The following is a 13,159-nucleotide window of genomic DNA, read 5'->3' as shown; positions in this document are numbered from 1 at the left end:
AAAAAAAAAAAAAAAAATTCATTGAGCTCTAATGCTGTACAGTGGGTTTCAATACCAAAGGTCCAGATCTATCATTTTCCTCCTAATCTCTAATCCTTTATTCACACCCCACTGTGCTACTACAGCTAGTGCTCAACTTACGACCACGGTCGGGACAGCAGACCGGTCGTAACACGATTTGGTCGTAAGTTGAGTAGGCTATATGTACAGTTGAAATGGTGCACGCGGAGATGGTAGTGCTGCCAGAAGCTGGTCCGCACTGTCGTACGCCCAGCTGGGCAATGTTTGCACTGCCAGACGCCGAGCAGACATGGCTAGTGATTGTGGTCGTAAAGTCGAATGGTCGTAAGTTGCATAGATGGTAAGTCGATCAATACCTGTAATTACATTGTTCCCAATCCACAAATTACATAAACTAAATATAAGAAATAGCCACTTTTTAATCTTAAATCGTCAAATTAAAACTGATTCTAAGCCTCTATCCCACGCGCTTGGTGGGAAATCCAAAGTTAGTCATTATTAGGGCTCCATTATCTTTCAAGGTCCAAGTGAAATACGGCCTGGAAATAGAAGCAACATTCACCGACCTATGAACCATAATAGTCATATCTATAAACATTACTGCATAACTTGGAAGAAGTTCTTCATCTCTTAGAAAGCTTTTTTCAGGGTTTTCTAGTAGCAGGAGTACTGTCCTGAGGCTGTGAATTCTGTTATTATTCAGCCTCCATAATCATTCCTTCTAAACTTTACCTTTGGTGTCCTCTCATTGGTCTTTTCTCTTAATCTTTCAATTCGATCATTTCTCCTCTACTTATCCTCATAAGAATTGTATCTAATTCCTTCATCCTGAAGCTCTAAGTCCTCAAAGAACACAAAGGGATGTGTGTCTTGTAAGTGGCTTTTAGTTTTGGTTCAGCAATGCAACCTCCCCTGAAGCTGTGGAATACAAAAGTGCTAGGCTTAGTGAAGTCAGGGGGAATAGGAGATTACCCCCAGAAAAGACAAAAGGGATCACTTTGCCACAATCATTTCTGCGAATATATATTGAATATTTATTGAATGTCCGATATGTATCAGAAGTGACACTAAGAAACCTTATAGTAGGTGTCTCATTTAATCCTCACAACCATGTTATTGAATCTAGGTACTATTATCTCCATATTACAAACGAGATACTGAATCAAAAAGAGTTTAAATCACAGCTCTTGATCTCACAGTTACTAAACTGAGGAGCCAGGAAATAAACCCCAGCAATCTGATGACAAATTATATTGCTTTGTTTATTGATTAGGTTTTTGATTTATTATTTGTTCCCAGTTTCTCTTCTAGTAACCTGCCTAAATTACCAATCTCAATTAGTATTAAATGTTTCCAAGGATTTGGAGTCCTGCTGCTACTGAAGGTGAAATGATGAATGGAAATCTCACTGTCTCTTTTGTCAACAGGCATTTCTAAGACCAACATTTAATCACAGCCAGGCCAATCTGCAGAATCCCCTAAAGTCATGCTCTGTAAATCTAATGGACCAACTTGCTGCTATTGCCCCAACATATGTGACATGCTGAGGTGGTGCTCAATTTGTCTACCCTATAGATATGGCTAGACTTTTTTACCTATCCCTTCTGAAGTTCCTTCCCTTTACCAGAAACACAGCATGAGCCACTGCATGCCAACATCTGACTAACTGAACATGCAGACTGTAGTAACCTCAGAGGTACTTTAACAGTAAAAGGCATTTCAGAAAGGCTAAATATTTACACTTTACATATTTGATCTGTGGTATTATGGGTATATTCAGAAATATTTAAAAACATATTTACATTCAGTGAAATAAGAAACATAGTTGGCACTGAAGGTTTTTTGTTTGTTTTTTACTTAAAACACATGTAAAACATATATAGCAATAGTTTCTGACACTATAGAACGGTTTACTCATTAAAACTTCATGTTTTCTTAGAATGGAAGGAATGATGGTAAGATTTTGAGAATGACTTTAGTCATTGTGAGCAACACTATCCCAATACTAATCATTTTGTGAATGCTCAAATATGGTAGATTACTCAGGAATTAGAAAGCCAGCACATTATAATTTTAAAAACTTATAAGTAGCATGCATGGCAAATTATGCATTCCAATAGGAAACTTTAATAATGAGTAGCATAACTATTTTCACTAATAGCATCAAAATCTCACCTTTTGCCCTATGCTTTTGAAAAAGATGGGGTAAAATGGTACATAAATGGTTTATGTCTTACACGTCATCTTCACCTCGCTTTGTATGAATTTTATTTGAAAAGGTTCCTGAATGCCTGCAAAATAAAGAATGACTACAAAAATCCTCCAAAATAAAATAGCACACAATTATGTAAAAAGATATTTAAAATAAATAAAAATACTGTCTCATAGTATGAATACAATAAAACTATTTTCATCAATATATAGATACATAGATATATAAGCTTATACGTTCAAAGTAAACAACAAAATAGAAATGTATCAAGCTATTGATAACTATCTCAAGACAGTAGTATTATGGATAATTGTTTTTACTGAATTTTTGTTATTTTTAACCCATTAAACTCTAGTGTTTAAAGGAAAAGTAAATGTTATCTTTACCTTACTTTAGAGTAAATTACTTTTTACCTTTCACATATTTCCATATACTACATAATGTCAACCTCCGTTATGCTCACAGTAGAAGATACAAGGGATATTTGGTAACAGAAATTTAATCATCATTACACAATTATACCATAAAAATTGAATACTATGACCTATGTCTACTTTCTTCCAGAGCAGGGAAAATTAGAAAACTCTAATTTCATCTTCAAATGTTTGGTATAATATGCTCTAAAGTATTGTTTATAATTATCTCAAAGGCAAGTTTATGTTAGCAATGAAGCAGAAGGTATATTATTAAAATTTTTGTGCAATTACATTTTATTAGGAAAATTAAACAATTTTTATTCTTGCAAAGAATTGATTTATTCAGTGCATTTTAATATTAAAAACTAACAAAACATAGATCTAATTCTTCACCAAAATAACTAACAAATAAAAATCTGGTATAGCACAGTTAAGGTAACCACATGGTTAATTCTAATGTACTTTTATAATGTTTGAAATATAACCATTTAATCTTATAAAGTTAATGTTATAAAATATTTCAGATTTTTGGGAACCAATTCTGAAAGGTTAATACTTTCTTATTGCAAATTTAGGTTACTCAGAAATGGGTTTCTTAAAAGAAGAACATAAATAATTTATATATGAAACAGAAGGCTTAATGTTTGGCTTAAATATTGTAATACCAAATGAATTACTAAGAGAAAGAAAAATGTAATAGAATTATTAGTGTTGCATGAAAACTAGGCTTAAATACTGCATAACAATCACTTCCTAGACCTAGCTGTGTAAAGTTTACAAAGTGATTTTGTCTAGACAAAGGAAGCAGCTATTTGTTCTTTGTCAAAGTACTCTTTGTTAAAATGAAGAAATTATAGATGTTAGTTGTCTTGGCTGAGTCTCCATTCCAGTTTTATTAGAATTAAAACCAACAAGCATTCTCCATTTTTCTTGTTATTAAAGTTACCTGTACATTTGTACAGGGCACAAAAATTTAACCCTAAAAGTACATGCTTTCTTTATGGAGGACAAGTTCTTCACAGATAAAACTAACATCATAAAACATTCCATGCAGATTTCTGTGGTGCATTCATGATCAGCACCCTCTAAAATATAAAGTAGGATTCGAAAATCAGTGAAATATTGACACCATAAAAAGTATTTAACAGTATATTGAGTGAAATGTAAAGATTTAAACAGTGTTTGCAATAGTGAGTTTCAGTGTCCCAATAAATTAACACATGTATTTTTTATAACCACTCTATTATTTAGGATATAGATTCCAAAAAATATACACACACACACACACACCAACACACACGCACAAAGCCACAATGGCTTAAAGAATAGGAAAGTGCTCTGCAGTGTCTCAGGTCCCAGTTTCTCTCCTCTTGTTGCTTAGCCTTCTCTGGGGTGCCTCCTCCTCAGGGTCTAAGGTGGCTATGGCTCAGGACCACATTCCAACCTTGGAGAAGTGGGAGGGGCAATCAATGGCACACCCCTGTCTTTTATAGACAAATCCTGGAAATTGGACTTTGTATTAGTCTGTTCTCATGCTGCTAATAAAGACATGCCAAGACTTGGTAATTTATAAACGAAAGAGGTTTTATGGATTCCCAGTTCCAGATGGCTGGGGAGGCCTCAGAGTCATGGCGGAAGATGAAGGAAGTGCAAAGGGATGTCTTACATGGCAGCAGGCAAGCAAGAGCACGTACAAGGGAACTCAGTTTTATAAAACCATTAGCTCTTGTGAGACTTATTCACTATCACAAGAACAGCCCAAGAAAGATGTGCTTCTGTGATTCAATTACCTACCACTGGGTCCCTCCCATGATATGTGCGAATTACGGGAGCTACAATTCAAGATGACATTTGGGTGGAGACACAGTCAAACCATATCATACCCATTATCTTTTAATGAATTTCCATGGCCAGAACTTAAATTTCAGAGCTACAACCAACAACCAAGGAGAATGAAAAAAGGAGACTCCATATTTGGTCACTGTGTGACTAGTTAAAAATAAGGAGCTCTATCAAAGAGGGAAAAATGTATCCTAAGAGAAACCTAGTAGCCTTGCCATAGTCACATGTACACAGACTGTAAAAGGCAAGTCCCTGAAAAATTGTAATGGTAAAAATAATATGAAATATAAAACCATTCCTTGATTTGGAGATTATACCTCTACTAGCCTGAGCATTATTATTTTGACTATTATTCAATATAAAATATGCTTATCATTGCATCAAATTCAGCTGTCAATTCTGGAATATTTTCCAGTCACCTAAGAGGGGAGGCTCCAACTAACACAAAACAGTCTTATTCAGTGGTAACGTGTATCAGAAGGAATCAATTACGAATAGTATTCATTTTATTTTTAAAATACCATTTATTTAGGCCTAGTTAACATTTTCCATCTTTGCTTTACTATTCCTTTTTATATTTTGGCCCTTCTTAATGGAATTATTGTCCTTCTGCCTAATGTACATATTGTAGATTTTCTGTAAGGGTCGATTTGTTAGTTAGTGGTAAATCTCTTATGAGTTAAATGTATTTTGGCCTTATTCTTGAAATACAGGTTTGTGGACATACATATTTAGGTTTACAGTTATTTTCTTCATTTTTTCAACTTTCATTTTAGGTTCAGTGAATACATGTTCAGGTTTGCTACGTGGATAAATTGCATGTTGCTAGACTTTGGTGTACAAGTGATTTCATTACCCAAGTAGTGAGCATAGTACCCTATACATAGGTTTTTGACCCTCACCCTCCTCCTATGGACCACCCTCAAGTAGGCCCTGGTATCCATTGTTCCTTTCTTTATGTTCACATGTACTCAAGGTTTAGGTCCCATTCATAAGTGGGAATTCATGCACTATTTGGTGTACTGTTCTTGTGGTAATTTGCTTAGGATAGTGGCCTCCAGCTACATCCATGTTGCAAAGGACATGATTCCACTTCTAATCGCTGTATAGTATTCCATGGTGTATACATGCCATATTTTCTTTATCCAGCCTACTGTTAATGACCATCTAGGCTGATTCCACGTCTTTGGTATTACGAAGAGTGCTATGATTAACATATAATTAGGGGAGGATATACCCAGGAATTCAATTACTGGGTCTAATGGTACTTCTATTTTAAGTTCTTTGAGAAAACTCCAAACTGCTTTCCATGGTGGCTGAAATAATTAACATTCTCACCAGCATGTATAAACATTCCCTTTTCTCCACAACCTCACCTTGCTAACACCTGTTATTTTCTGAGTTTTTAATCATAGCCATTTTAACTGGTGTGAGATAGTATCTCACTGTGGTTTTGATTTGTATTTCTCTAAAGATTAGCAATGTTGAGAATTATTTTATATACATTGGCCATGTATATATCTTTTTCTGAGAAATGTCTATTCATGTCCTTTGTACATTTATTTAATGAAGTCGTTTGTTTTGGCTTGTTGATTTAAGTTCCTGATAGATTCTGGATATTGGACCTTTGCTGAATGCGTGGTTTATAAATATTTTCTCTCAGTCTGTAGGTTGTATGTTTAGTCTGTTGATCATTTCTTTTGGCATGCAGAAGCTCTTTAATTTAATTAGCTCCCAACTTACACCTATTTTGTTTTTGTTGCAATTGCTTTTGGAGACTTCATCATGAAATCCTTGCCAAGGTCTACATACAGAAAAATATTTTCTAGCTTTTTTTCTAGGGACTTTATAGTTTTAGGTATTACAGTTAAGCTTTTAATCTATCATGAGTTTATTTTTTTATATGGTGAAAGGAAGGGAATCTATTTTAATCTGCATATTGTTAGCTAGTTATCACAGTACCATTTATTGACTAGGAAGTCTTTTCCCCTATTGCTTGCTATTGTCCAGTTTGTCAATGATCAGATAGTTGTCAATGTGTGGCTTCATTTCTGGGCTCTTTAGCCTGTTCTACCCGTCTATGTATCTATTTTTGTAACAGTACCATGCTGTTTTGGTTATTACAGTCTTACAGTATAGTTTGGAGTCAGGTAGTGTCATGCCTCCAGCTTTGTTCTTTTTTGCTTAGGATTGCTTTGGCTATTTCAGCTCTTCTTTGGTTTTATGTGAATTTTAGAATAGTTTTTCTTAATCCTGTGAAAAAAAGGATGTTGGTAATTTGACAGGAATAGCAATGAATATGTAAATTGCTTCAGGCAATATGAATATTTTAACAAAATTGATTCTTCCTGTCTTAAAACATGAAATATTTTTTCATTTGTTTGTGTCATCTCTGATTTGTTTCATTAGCATTTGGATCTTTCACCTCCCTGGTTAGCTACATTCATAGGTATTTTATTCGTCTTGTGGTTATTATGATTGGGATTGCATTCTTGATTTGGTCCTCAGCTTGAACATTATTGGTCCAAGTAGCATAGAAATGCTACTGATTTTTGTATATTTATTTTGTATCCTGAAACTTTACTGAAGTTTTTTTTTCAGTTCTAGGAGCCTTTGGGCAGACTATGAGGATTCCTAGGTACAGAATCACATAATCTGTGAAGAGAGATAGTTTTACTTCTTTTCTTATTTAGATGCCTTTTATTTATCTTGACTGATTGCTCTGGCTAGGACTTCCAGTACTATGATTAATAGGAATGAATGCTGAAAAGGGACATCCTTGTCTTGTTCTTGTTTTTTGAGCAAATGCTTCCAGCTTTTGCCCATTCACTATGTTGTTGGCTGTGACTTTGTCATAGATGGCTATTATTTTGAGGTATGTTCCTTAAATGTGTAGTTCATTAAGTGTTCTTAACATAAAAGGATGTTTAATTTATTGAAAGCCTTTCCTGCATCTACTGAGATCATCAAGTAGTTTTCATTTTTAGCTCTGCTTATGGGATGAAACACATTTATTGATTTCCATACATTGAAACAACCTTACACCTTAGGAATAAAGCCTACCTGATCATGGTGGATTCGCTTTTTAATGTGCAGCTGGATTTGATTTGCTGGTATTTTATTGAGGATTTTTGTGCCTATGTTCATCAGGGATAACAGCTTGAAGTTTTCTTTTCTTGTGTCTCTGCCAGGTTTCGTTATTATCAGAATGATTCTGGCCTCCTAGAATGAATTAGAGATAGTCACTCCTCCTTGATTTTTTTTGAACATGCCAGGAGTATTGGTACCAGTTCTTTATGTGTCTGGTAGAAAGTGGAGGTGAAGCCTTCTGGTCCAGCACTTTCTCTGTTTGATACATTTGTACAAGTGCTGCAATTTCAGCATTTGTTATTGGCCTGTTCAGGATTACAATTTCTTCCTGGCTTAATCTTAGGAGGTTATATATCTCTGGGAATGTATTTATTTCTTCCACACTCTCTAGTTTGTGTACACAGAAGTGTTCACAATATTCTCTAAGGTTTTTGTTTGTTTTCTTCTGTCGTGTCAGTGGTGATTTCTCTATTGTCATTTATAATCATGTTTATTTGGATCTTCTATTTTTCTTTATTAATCAAACTAGTGGGCTGTCAATCTTATTTATTCATTCAAAGAACAAACTTTTGGTTTTGGTGATCTTTTGTATGGATTTTTGCATCTCACTTGCATTCAATTCAGCTCTGGGTTTTTTGTTTTTTTTGCTTTTTTCTGCTAACTTTGGAATTGGTTTGCTCTTGTTTTCTGAGTTCCTCTAGGTGTAGTGTTAAGTTGTTGATTTGAGATCTTTCTAACTTCTCTCTGTAGGTGTTCAGCACTGTAAACTTTCCTTCCTGCTAACATTGCTTTTGCTGTGTCTAAGAGATTCTGGTATGTTGTACCTTTGTTTTCATTAGTTTTAAATAATTATTTATTTCTGCCTGAATTTAATTCTTTATGCAAAAGTCATTCAGAGCAGGTTAATTTTCAGGTGGTTGTATGGTTTTGAGAAATATTCCTAGTGTTGATGTCTATTTTTATTGTGTTGTGGTATGAGAGTGTGATTTGTAGGATTTGGGCCTTTTTAAAAATCTGTTGAGTATTGATTTATGGCAGAGCACATGGTCCATTTTAGAGTATGTGGTGTGTGCACATGAGAAGAATGTGCATCCTGTTGTTGAGTGATGTATTCTGCAGATATTTGTTAGGTCCATTTGGTCAGTGTTGAATTTTGGTCCCAAGTATTTTTGTTAGTTTTCTGCTTCAGTGATCCGTCTAACACTGCTAGTGGTCTTCTAGGTCTGAGATTCTTTCTTCAGCTTAGTCTACTGTGTTCTTAATGCTTCCAATTGCATTTGGAAATTTCTCTAGCGGGGTGTTGAAATCTCCCAAATATTGTTTACTTATCTAAGTCTCTTTGTATGTCTCTAAGAACTTCTTTAATTGATCTGGGTGCTCCAGTGTTGGTTGTATATATGGTTAAGACAGCTAAGCCTTCTTTTGAATTGAACCTTTTATCCTTATGTAACACAAAGCTCTTCTTTGTTCTTTTTGGTTATTTTTGGTTTAAAGTCTGTCCTGTGTGAAATAAGAATAGCAAAACTCTTTTTTTGTTTTGTTTTTGTTACCTTTTAACATTTTCATAAGTTTATTTGAACAGATAGAAATTCTTGAATTGGGCAGCGTCATCAGGGCTGCACTGAAGATGTGCAAAGGTAAAAGTTTTTTATTTATTTTTTTTATTTCAATAAGTCGGTTTGTTATGTAGACTTGATTATATAGTTGCTCTATATTGTCAGTGAGCTGCATTCTAGACCACTGTAGTTGGCAGACATTATTCTTTGGTTTGTATGTTTAGCACATCCTTAAGGACCTCTTGTAAAGCACATCTCATCTGGTGGTAACAAGTTTCCTGATCATTTTCTTGTTTGAAAGGATTTTATTTGTCTTTCGCTTATGAAGCTTAGGTTGGCCAGACATGAAATTCTTGGCTGGAATTTCTTTTCTTTAAGGATGCTGAATATAGGCTTCCAATCTCTTCTGTCTTTTCAGAGTTTTGATCAAAAGTCCACTGTTACCCAGATGGGGTTTCCTTTTTATGTGATCTGCCCCTTTTCTCCAGCTGCCTTTCAGATTTTTTTCTTTCACATTGATTTTGTAGAATCTGATGACTATGTATCTTGAGGATGGTTGTATTGTATAGAATATGAAAAGGTTTCCTGAATTTCCTGACTTTGTATTCAGCCTCTCTATAGAGATTGGGAAAAATTTCATGGACAGTATCCCCACATATGTTTTCCAAGTTGCTCACTGTTGAAAGCATGTCCCTCTCTCCATGTCTTTCATGTGCCAATGAGTCGCAGCTTTGGTCTCTTTACATAATCCCATATTTCTCAGAGTTTCCTTAAAATTTTTTTTTCTTTATTTCTATTTGCCTGTTTTTTCTTTATTTTTATTTGTTGATTTGAGGAAGCAGTCTTCTAGTTCGGAGATCTTTCCTCAGGTTGGTGTATTCTATTATTAATGCTTCCAATTGCATTAGGAAATTTTTTTTTTTGCATTCTTAAATTTCTCTTGTGAATTTTTCACTTCCAGAAATTCAGTTTGGCTTTTTCTTGAAATGACTAAGTCATCTTTCAACTATTGGAATGTTTTACTATTTTACTGTTTCCCTTGGATTGGGCTTAAAACTTCTTTTATCTCTCAATGAGCTTCCTTGCCATCCAGATTCTGAATTCTATGTTTGTCATTTAATCCATTTAAATCTGGTTAAGAACCATTGCTGGGGAGATATTGCAGTCATTTGAAAGTAAAAAGAAACTCTGGATTTAAGAATCACCAGAGTTCTGGCACTGGTGGTTTCTCACCTGTGTGGGCTGACGTTCCTTTAGTTTTTAAAGTGGCTGTCTTTCTTATGGGGCACTTCGCTTTTATATTCTTTGATGCCCTTGAGGGTTTGACTGTGGTGTAAGTTGGCTTTAGTTTATTGTCTTTGTTTCTGGATACTTTCAGGCAACCAAGGCTCAGTCCAGCACTCCTGGGCTACATGCTGTAACCATGGGGGTTTGTGACAGGAATCTGGCTTTGTCCTCTGGCACCTCAAGGTAAAGCACCTGCTGCACTTAGAGGGGTTGAGGTATTCCCAGTCTGTTGGCAACTACACTGTAATGGGGGCTGCTGGTAATAGTGCTCTGTGAGGTAGTGGTGGGCCCTGTGCACATACACACCAGCAGGGTGGCAGGGAGTCCATGTGCGCATGTGCACTAGGAAGGTGCTAGGGATGGGTATGGGCAAGTGCACACTGGAAGGGAAAGGTTGTGGGTAGGAATTTACTGGCAGCAATCCATCTGCAAAAACATTGCATTGGTTAGGCAAGATAGCCAATGAAAGAGCTATGGCAGTGGCTACTGGCAAGCTAAGGCTGTGCTGCAAGCAGGTGTGGTTAAGCAATGACCCTGGGGGAGGTTAGCAGATGGGGGGTGTCAGATCAGACTGACCCCGTCCCATGGGCAAGACAGCTCTGTTCTGTCCAGTTCTGGCAGCCAATATAGGCTACAGCCTTGGGGCAGGGGCACCCATGGCTGTGCTTTACTGCAACCATTCCCATGCCAAACCCTCTGGGCTCAATGCAAGCCAGAGTTCTGTCTCTGCCAACTCCCCAGGCAGTTCTTACCAGCTCAGTTCTTGCCAGATGTCCGTGGGGGCTGTGGAATATCTCCTGCAGCTAGAATCCTGGAGGTCAACGATAAGGGTAAAGCACTCCACATTTGTTTCACTTATTGCTTCCCTAGGACGTAGGAAGGGCCAGAAACAAGTCCTCATGCTCAGCAACCACATGCAGGGTTGGTAGCTTCCTCTCCTTTCAGCCCGGGGTCTGTGTCCTCCCTCTGCCCACTCTCAGTGCCGTCTTCCCAAAGATCTCTTTGGAGTGCACCAGTCTATTTCATGGCCTAGTCTCTCTCAGTGGAAAAAGCGCTTCCTAGTTCCATCTAGTCAGCCATCTTGGCTCTCCATCTTACAATTATTTTCTTTCAGCACAGTGAACATATTATTTCCTTGTTTTCTATTGGCTTTCAAAGTTTCTGCTACAAAGTCAGCCTTCTAATTATTGTTCCTTTTAAGTAAGCTGATTCTTTTCTTTGGCTATTAAATCATTAAGACCACAAATAGCCCTGTCATTTACTGCAGATTTAGAATTCTTTCTACAGTTATACCACGATCATTCATTTGAACTGTGATCTACTTTATTGTTAATAATGACACCAGTAGCAAATATTTACCATGTGCTTGACAGTCTGGCAAAAAAAAAAAAATACCCCACCTTATTCATCAGATTCAGTTCTCACAGCAATCCTTTGATGCAGACACTCTTACTCTCTCTATTATCATGTGAGGAAGGGCCATGAGGCTTCGGAGGGTAAGATACCTTCTCAAATCACACAACTAGTAGGTGAGAGGGTAGGAGAGTAAAGAATGGAGTGACAAGGAGTAACACAACCATTATCAGTCCAAACGGGCAGAGTATGAGTTATGCAAATAAAAATTCACAACTGAGGGTAAGAAGAGGCTGCAGTTTGTACGGGTCAGCTTGGCTAAGCTGGAGGTACCTGCAGGTACATTCAGGCTTGCCTTGCTATTTCTTACTCAGTATCCCACTCTCTTTTTGCCAGGCTGCTGGTCCTGGTAAACAGTGAACTCCAATCCCATACTCCCACCCCTGCAGACACAGAGGCATCAGCCTAGAAGAGACTTATCCCAATTCACCTTCACTTTGTTTGTCCTACCTCCCAAGGTGGACAAGCCTGGCTTCCCAGATGATCTGTAAGCTCCCAAGCCTCCCACCCAGGCTCACGCTTGCTGGTGACTTCTCAAATCCTCCACATCTCAATTCTTGACATTATTTCTCTGTACTGCCCACAACTGTATAAGGTCTAACTCCTCTGATAAATTCCTTCTGTAATACTTGCAATAATTCCATTTCTCTGATTGAAACCTGACTGAACTCAGAAAGAGTGTAGCTTTTAAAAATACTGCTCAAGAGTGTTTCAGAAAGTTACTTGTGAGTGCTAGTTGAAATGCAGACCCTGGGGCTCTTGCCTTGAATATTCTGGTTTCTAGGTTGGATCCCATTTTTATTTTCAAGGGCTCTAGGCACTATTATATTCAATGGACTCCTTTACCCATAAAAATATTAAACATTATATTTTCTGACTATATTGATATAAAGACAAATATAATTCAGGATGGATTATATTTTGTCTTCAGATTTCAAAAATATTAGTGCATTGTCTTGGATCCCTAAAAGTACCATGAACCCTAGGCACCATACCTACTGTGTCTAATGAAGAACTTGGCCCTGTTACTAGGTTTGAAGTGGGGTCTGGGAATATGCATTCTAGCAACCTCCCTTGGCAATTGTTCTCGTCGGGCAAGTGTGAGAAGCACTGCTATAGGACACAGGTGTTTCGGGACCTCAGAGAGTCTCAGTGATCACATTTTAAAAAAGAAACAATGAAAAACAACCTTTCTGTTTGGGAGGAGCGCAATTGCAGGGAAACACTTTTTAAAAGGTGTAATAACAACAACATATAATTTCAACAAAAATAAAATCTAGCAGCCAAAAACGCTTCACCTCATGACTTTGTTCATGACTCCT

Source organism: Cebus imitator, unplaced genomic scaffold (genome assembly GCF_001604975.1).
Source record: "Cebus imitator isolate Cc_AM_T3 unplaced genomic scaffold, Cebus_imitator-1.0 Scaffold587, whole genome shotgun sequence".
Lineage (NCBI taxonomy): Eukaryota > Metazoa > Chordata > Mammalia > Primates > Cebidae > Cebus > Cebus imitator.
This window is presented reverse-complemented; position numbering follows the sequence as displayed.